This window comes from Acanthopagrus latus, chromosome 19 (genome assembly GCF_904848185.1).
Source record: "Acanthopagrus latus isolate v.2019 chromosome 19, fAcaLat1.1, whole genome shotgun sequence".
NCBI classification, from domain to species: Eukaryota; Metazoa; Chordata; class Actinopteri; order Spariformes; family Sparidae; genus Acanthopagrus; species Acanthopagrus latus.
Window position 1 is genome coordinate 8,395,470 of NC_051057.1, and position 12,133 is coordinate 8,407,602.

Genomic DNA, 12,133 nt, shown 5'->3' on the forward strand with positions numbered 1-12,133 from the left:
TGTTCTACATTCCTTGTCATTCCTCTATCCCTTCTATTACTCACCGTTTAACCTCATGTCTGAAAAAGCAGAGACGATAAATAAACTAAATGGGGTGATGTGGATATGCCACTATGCAAACTGAATAATAACGAAATCAGCCACTGTAAGCTGAAAAACAGTGTCTGCCTTTCAGCCAATGAAATAAGACAATACATAGTATGAGTGGTGAGGCATCCCTATCATACGGAAAACATTGTATTTCAGTAATGAACATGCATCTGATTAAAGATTAGAATTAACGTGTTACATATTAATTACTCAAAATTATAATGAATATATCAAGTATAAATCATCAAATTTTAGAATATTTTCCTGAGTTGTTCAAGTGTCCATCTCTTACCACGGATTAGCATTTCAGAATGCCAAAATTCTTGTAGATATGTTGTGTTTGTTAACGACGGCAAGAAATGTATTCAGTATCAGCAGCCATATCCATAGAAAATACTGTCCATATGGATAACCATGGTAACACAAAATGTCCTAGTTTGCCCAGGTATCATTTTCAGTGTTGGTTCTATCAGAGCAGAATTATATGGATACCTTTTTTTTTACATTTAAAAATATGCATCAGGATACATTATTCACTGCTATAGATAATGATATTGGAATAGGACAATAATTGCATGCTTTCGCTTTGTCATAGTGAGGGAGTGGTTGTGTGATTACCCTAAGCTGTCCTCTTGTTGAAATTAATATAAAACTTGTGGATGAAAGTGAAATTATTTATAAGGGGTTTAGCGGTATGTGTATTAGTCCCAAACTTTTTTTTTTTTTTTGAGTTAGGACATTTGGTTAATTATGTGACTTCCACTGTTCAGCACGCCCTGTGACTCATTAACTGTCAAAATAGCTAATTTACATCTATGCCCTTGTCGGCACCAAACTGAAATTATAGACCGCCAGTTTTTCCCAGAATATTTTGGCAATTCAGATTACTTTAAATCCACTGCATGGGAGTTTTCTGGTTTATCGTGTAGTTGCAGCATAAATGGGCAAAGGTTAGTGTCAAACTGTCTGCCACTTTATTCAGTTAACATACCCGACATTTGTGGATCTTAAGAAAACACAGGAAGAACACAAGAATAACTTTATATAAAACCAAATTTTAAATGGACGCAAATATAAAACTTGTTTTCATTGCTGTATATCAAAAATGTCCTTTGATGTCAGTTTTTCTAATAAGCTTTATTCCTCAAGTTAATGAGTACAGTAGTAAACTGCAAACAGCCTTACCTGCTGTTTCACAAACCTGTCACAACTCTCAAATGAGACCATTATGTTAATTGAGAGAAAAGTAAGTATCAGATTTATTACAGCTTTTAGCATGTTGTGTACTTCAAAGACATACAAAATTACAAAGAAGAGATTAGTTTAAGCCAAAATATTCTGTTAATAATGAATAAAATATTTGAAAATGGGGAAAGAAATGATTGCATGCTTTGTGTTGCTTTTGATTGGGAGTAACTATTCTCTCTGATGAAAAATACAGCATGTTGTTGTGTTTCATATAACTGACACTTTTATGTGTCAGTGCTCTCACACCTTAGCCCAGGCTTGTTCTCAGATAATGGGGGGAGGTAGCACAGTGTGTTTACCAAACAGGCTGTGTCACATGCATCTTTAAATTTACCACCCACTTATGCACACTCTCTAGCACTCCTCCTTTTCTTTGTAGCCCTAGCTTTGGTGAATTTTCCTGAAATACACATATCTACCACTGCCAAAGGCATAAACAATTATCAATCAGCTCTAATCCGCTGTTCCACATAAGTAAGAGCTTCTCATGCAGTTTGCTGAGCTCTGCTGTCACTTTCTCATGACTAATAAAATTTTACTTGGATGACGAAGCCCAACATGATGCATGAGAAGTAACTTACATTGGGGTCTCAATTCCATTGCAACGCTTGCACAAATAGAGTCAGTTTGCAGCATGTGCTGTAGTTATGGTCCACATTTAGTGTTAGTGTATGTAATGAGTAAAGTGTGTCCAGCAGAATATTATTGTTATCAGGGCAAGTCTGAAAAACTCTCCAGTAGCATTTGAATAATCACAGGCAGTAAAACGCTCTTCTGAAACCCAGACTAATGAAATCCGTTTAGGGTTAGCAGCTCATTCAGGGCTGGGCTGAAGGAGGACTTTTGGATATATTTATAGTTTATATTGAAAGATTGATTCACTGGCCCAGGGATGTCTGATGTCTGATCTTTGTTCTTTCTGAGCCATGTTAACTGCTGTAGAGTCAAGAAAAAGCAAGCTTTTGAATCTTGTGTGCAGAAATATTTTTTTCAGGCAAAATATTCGTAGCAGTGCCCATGACTATTCACATGACAAGCTTATATTAAGTTGTCTTGAGATTATATCTCATGGTAACACAGTATTAGGTTATTAATATTAGAGCCCAGCTAATATATGTTGTATATGTATATGTTGCCCCATATGTATTAATATGAAAACCTCTTTTATTAGAGATGAGGATGCGGAAGAAGATGCTTGGGATAATTTATAATTAATTTACCATCATGCTTACTGCACTGGTGTGATTTTGAATTTAAACAATATATTTTATTGTTAAACATTTAGATGTTCTGCCTCTTTAAAATACTTTTGTCACAAGTGTCAGTAAGTGACAATAACATAATAGGGTAGTATTTATTTAAAAAAAATAAATAAATGTGTGTATCTCGGCTGGTTATCAATACCAGAACTTTTTACCTGATAATAGAGGTATTGGCATTAGCCCCAAAAATATTATTAATAATAATATAAAAATATTCATGCTTGTGGAAAAAGTATTGGTCTGGCTCTAATTAATATGCTATTCATTCATTCATTCATTCATTCATTCATTTATTTATTTATTTATTTATTTACCGTATTTTTCGGACTATAAGTCGCACTTTTTTTCATGGTTTGGCTGGTCCTGTGACTTATACTCAGGTGCAACTTGTATATTAAAATATATATGGTAGGTAATTTGACATGTTCATGCTGACAGCCGCGAGGGGGCGCCCTAGGCTAGTGTGCCATTATCTGCTACGCCTATTACTCCTGTACCACAGAAAAATTAAAATATAAAACATAAACCTATAAAGACAAGTGAGAAAGATTGAACAGAAAAAGAAAGATGCCCCCAAAAAGAAAATCATACTCAGCAGATTACAAGCTGCAAGTTGTAAAATATGCAGCTGAAAACGGTAATCGAGCAGCTGAAAGAAAGTTTGGAGTGAGCGAGAAACTTGTGAGGGACTGGCGAAAAGCGGAGGATACTCTAACGACAATGAAGAAAACCAAAAAAGCTAATCGCGGGCTAAAAGCTAGATGGCCGCAGCTAGAGGAACAAGTTCACAGATGGGTGCTTGAACAACGTGCCGCTGGGAGAGGCTTGTCAACAGTTCAGCGCCCAGGTAGTTACCAAGGCGATGCACATCAGTGACTTTCTGTTTACCTCCGGAGTTGGCAGAGTTGCTCAGAAGTGACACCGAGGATGAAGAATTCAATGGATTTAGTGATTTGGAGTGAGCTTGAGAGTTTGGTAAATTTATGTTGGTTACGTTATAGTTATGTGAATATCTGTTAATGTGTTACAGCCCGTTGTTCTCTAATGTATTATTATTACTGTAATTTACCGCTCAAGATGAAATGTCTGTAAGGTCTCTGATTTTATGAAATAAAAAAAATGTGACTTATAGTCCAGTGCGACTTATATGTCGATTTATATATCGACTTATATTGGCATTTTGGCAGTTCATATTTTCATCTGACAGACAGCTACACAAACATACTGGCTTAAAAGCCAGCATATGGCTAACATTAACCCTGTCCCCATCACTGATAGGCTGACATAGTGTAGTCCTGACATACTAGGCTGTAAATTTCGTCACTCGCACCACTGCACAAGTGATTGTTATATGCAGGATGATGACTACCCTGAACCTGCTATTGTAATCAGTGTTCATTTCAGGGAGTGAATCGAAAAATGTAGTTGCTTCGTGATTCAGTAGTCACAATGTTCTTGCAGCGTTTTGCTAGACTCACGGGTGATTCAGTTATTTTGGGCTAGAACCAAAGTTGGGCTTTAAGACTCACCACCAGGGATTGTTAAGGACGCAGATGCACTGTATTCAGATGTATTCACTCCATGGATGAAAGCATCATGTACAGCGTGTGCCGTTTTGGATATGCCACAAAAGAAAGCAGAAACACACACAGTTGTAGACGGAGTGTATAATTGCCTCCCTGTTCCCTCCTTCAGGCATTTTTCCAGTCAGAAAGTATGAAACACCCAAATGCAACTGCTTGTGTGCATAACTCTGAGACACTACAAGTGAAAATGATTTAGACTGCGGAGGCCTGTGTGAACATTGTGCACTGGAGGGCATTTGTTTAGCATGCATATTGTTTGGTTTGTTTTTACCGTATGGGCTCATCAATAATGCAGGGCGACTTAACCAGCAATTACAATGATGAAGACATCAAAATGCAAAACAGAGGGCTGCGCTCTCCTATCCAATAAGAGTTGTCTGCAAAGGGAGGACTACAGACTGGACAGACTTTTAATTAGTGGGCTTTGTATCCTGGCCAGGAACAGCAGATTGGCTGCTTGCTCTTCCTTGTCATCATAGCCATAGAAACCAAGAATTTGAAACATGACCATCTGAATTATGGGTAATTTAGTGTAGTTAGCAAAAGCTTGATAGACAAATCGCTTCCATTCAACTTCGATCAAGAAGATGGATAAAAATGTGAAAACTATTGACAGGATGAAATGGATGTTTTTATCATTTTTGCTGGGCAGTGTCCATTGCTGCTGTATAAGTAACTTTGTTGGCCAGATAAAACACTTGCCAAGTTACAATAAAGTAAAGGACATTGATTTGTGGTAATTATTTTCCATGCTGATATTCCACAGGGATGTAAGGAAAAAAACTGAGAAAGTTGCATTTTACAACTTCAGCCATCTTTCTTCAGTTCATGCTGATTTCAGAGCTTGTTATCTTGGCTTTTATCTACGTGTAGATTTTTTTATGAATAATTGTTTATTATTTTGACATTTTCATAGCAGTAAAATTCAATATTGATTTGATGTACAAGACATGGCTCCAAAATGTGGTTTGTGAAATACACAACATGTAGGGATGGGTATCAGTGGGTATCAGGCATAAATCTTGCTAAAATGGAGCCACGCTTTTTACCTCGGTGGCATTTTTTAACCGGATCGACGACACATACTACTACAATTCACAACAGAGTTACGCGTGAACCCTGTCTGTGGCCGTAACCACGAAACATCTCTCGTAACCATGTATAAATTTTTCCTGCATGCCGCAATCACATGTAATGTTACAGCCAGTCACTGGTAGCATTATCAGATCTTGATCACGTGATTAACTTCTGGGGACTGAAACTTGGCACCGAATGACGAGGCATGTTTTGATACTTGGTACTACCGTAGCATTTTGGTTGGCGCCACAAAAGAACCAACGTTCAGTACCCGGCCCTAAGAATAGGTAAGACAGGGAGGTTTTAAAAATCACTTTTTCTTGGTAGTGTCATGCTCAATTTATCACAAGCAGATGAATATATGGTAATTTTATAGGAATAACTCTGTCAAAAAAAGGGACAGTAGCTTGATGAAGGTTACTTTTGTATCTGTGTCAAAGGTCTTAGAATGAACCAATGCAAAGGTACATGTTTGAAATGAATGACTTGCAGTGATCCTGGAAATATTGTTTTCTGTGCCTAAAGTGAAAAAATGTTTTGAACCACAACTAATGCTGCAAATTGTAAAGTAGTAGAGCGTGTGTTATGTTGCTTTGTGAATCCACTGTTTTTCCATAAACCTTTTGGAGTCGATGTCAAATGATACGCAGGACCAGCAGTTACTTTTTATACATGTATTTAAAATTGGCAGTTGCATAGAGTGGCTTCAACATGTTGAGGTTCTATTTTGACTACGTTCTTTTATAGGAATACACAGTACATCTGAACTCGAATGCATTAGATTTGGAGGAATTTATTTGCGTAGTATATTTTTAAATAGGTAAAGTGTTCTGCTTTGATTTTTCATTGTCGTCTCTCTCTCTGCTGTCACCTTTTAGAATAGCACTGAGACATTCCATAGGAAAAACCTTCAATGTTTTTCTGTACCATTGAGTAACTTCTTGTGGATCCACTGGAACAGAATGCATTGCCTTGCTAGAAGCAAAAGTTTACGCAATAAGATCAGCTAACCAGTGGATACTGTAGGTATACTCAGAGGTTTTTTTTTTATTTTCATTTTCCAGCACTTTCTCCACATGACTCTTGTAGACTACACTTGTTGTCTCTGCTTAGAGCAGCTGAAGCATTGTAAACTCTCTAGATAACATAGCATTATAAGCTCTTGTTAGAAATCAAAAACATCCAAAACAAATTAACTAGTTGAACACCAATTTGTATGTATGCATGTATGAAATTGACAATCTCCCTTTTGGCACTAACAAATTATAGCTCATTTGCACAGTTGCAATTCAAGTTTTCCCCACATCCTGCATATTGTTTAGAGAAGGTAAAGCCGAGCACTCTATGGCAGATGAGTTTACCAAAACAATCTTTCTGCCTGAGGGAGCCCTCACCCACAGCAACTTTGGTCTCGTTTAAAGTAGAGTGTCTTGTCTGACCTTTTTGGAGGACCTTGCTTGTGTCAGAAATGTCCCTGTCAATACCGGTTTTCATGGCCCACTTCCAGTATTGCAGCTTTTCTTTCTTTTTCAATCTTCTCTCAGGAAAATTGAGCCAGAGCACAAAGAACACAACAAAAACAAGAAAACCAAACAGATGTACTTCATATTCAGATCTTTTGGAACAATTTCAGAGGACAGTTCAGGTTACCTCCCGCATGACCCTGCTTTTGTTAATATTTTCTTCCACTGATTATAAGTTTAGTAGCATCACTGTTCATTCATTGTTGTTGTTCATTTTGTACCTTTTGTTTGCAACAAGTGCATGCTAGAGCCAGCACAATTTGTACACAAATAGTGGATCAGATATGTCCATCACAAATAATCACTTACACATTGCAGTGGTACTGTACCCTTTAACATTAGTTTTTACAATGACCAGTGACGTTTGTTTTACTAGGTGATTTAAGTTGGCAAGATTACTGTGTTTTTGCAACACTTGATTACTGCAGTTTTAAGATATGAACACTCATCACATTTTTGCAGCAAAGCTGACATTTTATCCTGTCAAGACTCAGGTGCACTGTGTCAAAACAAAGAAACCTGAAATCTTGAATTTTTCGCTGAAGTCTTGAAATATATGAAAGTTTAATGTGAATCTGTCACAGCTTTTCATGCTTGTGGAAAATGTTATCTGCTAATGAGAGCAGGTTCTGACATGGTTCAATGTGGAATACCTAACACGCTGGTTCTTGGTGATCATGGACGCTAATACCGCCTTTAATCAACAGAGCTCGGTCGAAGGTATTCTGAGGGCATTTGTCTCACCTCGCCAGCGACACTCGCTGGCAGATGCTTTGCATATCAGGCCTGCTGGATCAATATGTTATTAGAGAACAACCTCTCGGAGGCATGTCAATTAATTCTGGGCTGTCAGCAGCCCCCTCGCATTGTCCAGTAGGCTAAAGGGAGAGCAGTGAGTGTCTTTTTAACTTGGTGCCTGTGGAGGATTTGCGACCTTAGCTGCTTTAAAGTTTCATCCTCAAAACCTAACTGGTGGATAGTAAGGCTTAGTTATGTTGTGATCACATGGTTTACCAATAAAAAACATTAAAACTGCATTAGCCTTGATTTCCATGTTGAAAAACATCCAACCATACCAAAAATATACAGAATACAGAATTTACAGTAGTAACAGTGACAGTCACATTGACCATGTATGTGATTGAAAATGGACGTATTTGCCTTAATTGTCAATGGGTGCTCTGAGCCTTACTGCTGAATTTTGTCATAAAAACATGTTTCAAGTTGTCTTTTCAAATTAGTATACTATATGATACCACTGCATCCTTTACATACTGTTCAGGCAAGACATAGTTACACATATGTATGTATGTATATATGATATACAAATATCAAGAAGTCATAAGCATGAAACGTCCATACAACATCCATCTAAATCCCCTATTGGAGGGTAAAAGTTGGTATTCTCCATTTAGAAAATACAGGTAACAAGAGTATGTCAAAGGTGGGCCAATAATCTTCACACAAGTTTGGAGTTGATTGTTTCTCACAAATTAGTTGTGATATATAAAATATAATATTCAAGTCATAAGGAAGGCATTTAACCCTAAATAGCATTTGTACAATTGATACAGAAATAATTGAATTTGTTCCTTCTCTGTTTTGTTATTTCTTACTAGGTGAAGTAACATGTGGGAGGTGATAGGATAAAGACAAGACTGAACTGCTGTGGTTCCCACCCTTCTTTTACTCCTGACCCCTTAAATAACACAAATCTCCATTCATAGGTTGCATGTCAATGAATTGTGAACAGTGAGGCAAAGACACATTTTTATTTATAAAATTGATACATTTTTAGTTTAAAGACATCTTAGGAGATACACAAATACAAAGATTAGAGCACAGTCAGGAAAAAAATGGCATTGTTTGGTGATCCATGAGTTATATATTGTAAAACTGATGGATGGAGTTTGATCATTGAGCTCTAGATTTTCCAACATTACTGACTTCCAGAAAAATAAAACCTATAAATATACTAAGTATACCTTGAGAAATGTTTTCTTAATTTTGTTAAGCTTATTGTATTGTTATTCTCAAAAGCTTTTAGTGCTTGGATCCCCCTCAAAAGGAAGACCCTGGTTACTGTTGCATTCCCTGTTTACAGATGTACATTTCACAGTAATCAGCTCAGTAAACACTGGAATTAAAACCCAAAGATTGGAACAAGTTGTTGAGTGTTCCAAGATGTTTTTGGTTTGGATGACACTCTCAGTAGTGCTCACATGGAGAAAATCCCCTGCAAATGTTTGCTTTGATTGTATTGAGTTGTGGAAATATTTATTAATTGCATAACTTGATGCGACTTGACAAATTGATGATGACGTAAATGCTGTAGTCTATTGTAGGTGATACTGCACTTATCATTGTATTCCACCACTGATTTTACTCATGTGAATGATAGGAAAATATTCCAATCAAGTTGGTGTTTGTATGGCGCAATAGCTGGGTATTCTCAAAAGGCACCATAAAAGAGTAGGGTGCAGCATGTGTACCTCTGTGTACCCTCCACTTTGCCACAGACAGACAGTGTTTGCACAGACAGAAAGCAATGAGATAACCTTGATGACTCATGACACTTTTATAGAGGGCTCTTTTCACCTAGAAGTCTTCACACTCTTCGAATCAATGCCTTCTAGCAAGCTGCCGCACCATCAATATGTTGACGTTCTCTTTGTGCCGCCTGTTACAGTTACCTCAGTTCTAAGAATTTAACATCATACAGCAGGGGGATCGGGGGACTGCTCTCTTGAAGTAAAAGTCCAAGACAGCCTTGTCCAGCCATTTTCTAAGATTGACCCCAAAAACCCACCACTCTCCACAGATATCTCTCTAGACATTTGGAGTAAAGTCATTCTGCTGGCACCAGGTGACAAAGATGGAGAGACTATTGTTTAAAAATGTGACTGATGGTGTTCCTGCCTACCTGCTCTGCCTTGAAGAGAAAGATGGTGTTGATAGATGAACCAGTACACTCCAAACTCTTTCTTCCTGAGGTTTGCTCTGTGTGTTGTTTGATTCACTTTTCTCCTGCTGAGGTGATATTTCACCCTTTTGCTGTGACACAGCACAGCAGTGCAGGTCTCTGGCTGTGGATGTCTTCATTAGGTTACATCCCGTTTTTTTCTTTTATTTTTTGACTGCTGAACTAAAGGTTGTGTCGCAGCTCCTTGCTCTTTCCTCGTTTCAATGCTTCAGCACAACATATCTTACAACATCTAATAGTGTGTTATCTGAACTTTGAAAAACATGGCACAGAGTTGTGTCTGAAGCACTGCATTTTATCAGGGGAGAGAGGAAGGAAGCACAATGATCACACGGCTACTGTTGCTTCAGCGAAATAAAGAACTATCACAGTCACATCATTAAAATAATGCATACAGATGTGTCAGAGGAGGAAAAAGTCTAAATGCAGAACAGCTGTGAATACAGTATCATGAGCCTTTTAACTCTTTCAACACTGTGCTTGGAATACATTTATCACAGACATTTAATGTAAACCTTTTTCTAAATAAGCACATCATTATTAAATAGGGGTGTCACGATCTTGATTGTTGGTCGGGTATCATTTGAAATGACATCACAATCTCGACCTTCAAAATCCAAGGTTGAATCGAGGATTTAACCATGCCCCAAGTGTCAAGTCTGGCAGGCGGGCCAAGAGGGGAAAAAAACAACACACAGCATGTCATAGCGGTGAGGGGATTCAGATTGGATCCGGCATTGTGGCAAAAAATGCAGGTTTTGCCATTCATTGTAATGCAGGTAGTCTGTTTTGGCTGCGGCTGTGCGTGCCGAAAAAGTTGAGACAGAGTCAGCTTTTGGAGTAACGGAGCCTGATGACACATTCAACACCATTTGCTTGCCATGCACTTGTAGTTTATGCATCCACAGGCAACACGACAAATATGGCAGGAAATCTCCAAAGGCAAGAATTAGACTTAATTGAGAAAACACAGCATGTTGACTGAGAACCTTCATCAACACCACATACCACATGTACCACAGCACAACACCACATATATACTATATGTATATATTTATATATGTTTATATATGTGTGTATGTATGTGTGTGTGTGTATAATTACAATTTGATGGATTTAGTCATCCTCCTGCCAAAAGCCTTGATTAAGTGATTCCTCCTTCACAACTAACCCCCATCCCCCGTTAACCATATTCTCTCTTAAATTCTCTTAATCTCTCTTAATAATTAATTCTCTCTCTCTTAATTGCCACTCCTCTGTGCCTGTCTCCCCCCCCCCCCTCTTTTTGCGTATTCCCCTCCCTCTTGTTCATTTCACGCCACCCCCCTTCGTCAATCCCTCTTTACACCTTAGCCACCAGACTGCCAACCTCTGGGGATGGTACTTCCTGTTTATATGCAGAGCGCCGCTCCTTCCAATCAGTACTTCTGAAAGGTTGTTACTAATGGTCCTCAAGGAGGAGAAGCAACCTTGAATACATACAAGGCCTCTGCCGCTATTTTGCAGGTGCGCTGGGCACAGGGAGTGTCACATCCTGCTTCCCCCTGTCTCAGCCAAGCGTCAATTGTAGTATAATGTCTATGAAATAGAAATACAGCCAATTCATCTAGCTTTTATTGTCTCACTGGAACTTTCTGAATGATTAAAAACACACAGTAACTTCATTTATGAATAGCAGAGGATGTTGTGGAGTGCTTGTAATCAGAAGGGTCTGGTACATGAACATACTAATCTAGCAATTAAGACAGAACTCTAATATTGTTTAACAGGCTATCCAATAATTGTTTCACATCGTTTCACACTATCATAAGTACCGGTGCTGATGTGTGTTGTATCAAGGCATTGACAGCCCTGCCTATTTTTATTGCACACAATGAACAGGATGCACAGTTTACTGTGATGGGCAGCCACAGTCTTGAGCTTTTTAGAATATCTTGATTATTCTATTGGGACAAGTGCACGGATGTGGAGAGGCATTCCATATGTTACACTTAACAACCAATGAAGCTGCGATTCAGGGACTCAGGGCAGAAAGAGCTGACAGCGCTCGTCCACACCCCTGGCTTTCTCCAGAACAGCCGAGGCAGGCAATATTCTCACTATAATTAAGGGGTATAAACCATGTCATGCAGCCATTAGACCAAATAGCTGGCAACCAATCAGCTATGACATTAATGGTAGAACCAACTATAGCTTTATAATTCAGCTATGTTTTCCAATAAGAAAAATATGGTTTTAGAATTCTGTAGTTTAGTGCAAAACTTGTTTTTTAGTCAATTGACAGTTTATTTTTTGTAAGTAACTTCTGCTCTGTTGTGTTTTTATTGTGATCAGTTTTTCATCGTAGAGGATCGCAATTATTGA

The 12,133-nt window shown here is 38.1% G+C and overlaps 1 protein-coding gene across 14 annotated transcripts in view; it reads left to right on the top strand.

The window, feature by feature from the left end:
• ntng1a (netrin g1a) overlaps positions 1–12,133 on the top strand; it is a 270,500-nt gene that overhangs the window by 29,034 nt on the left and 229,333 nt on the right. Inside the window, exon 4 of one of the 14 annotated variants that reach the window (XR_005071434.1) lies at positions 8,406–8,617. The exons of the other annotated variants lie outside the window; for them this stretch is intronic. The gene's annotated coding sequence lies outside the window, so the exon portion shown is untranslated. Of the gene's footprint in view, positions 1–8,405; positions 8,618–12,133 lie in introns of those variants that run through there. 14 annotated transcript variants of the gene reach the window in all.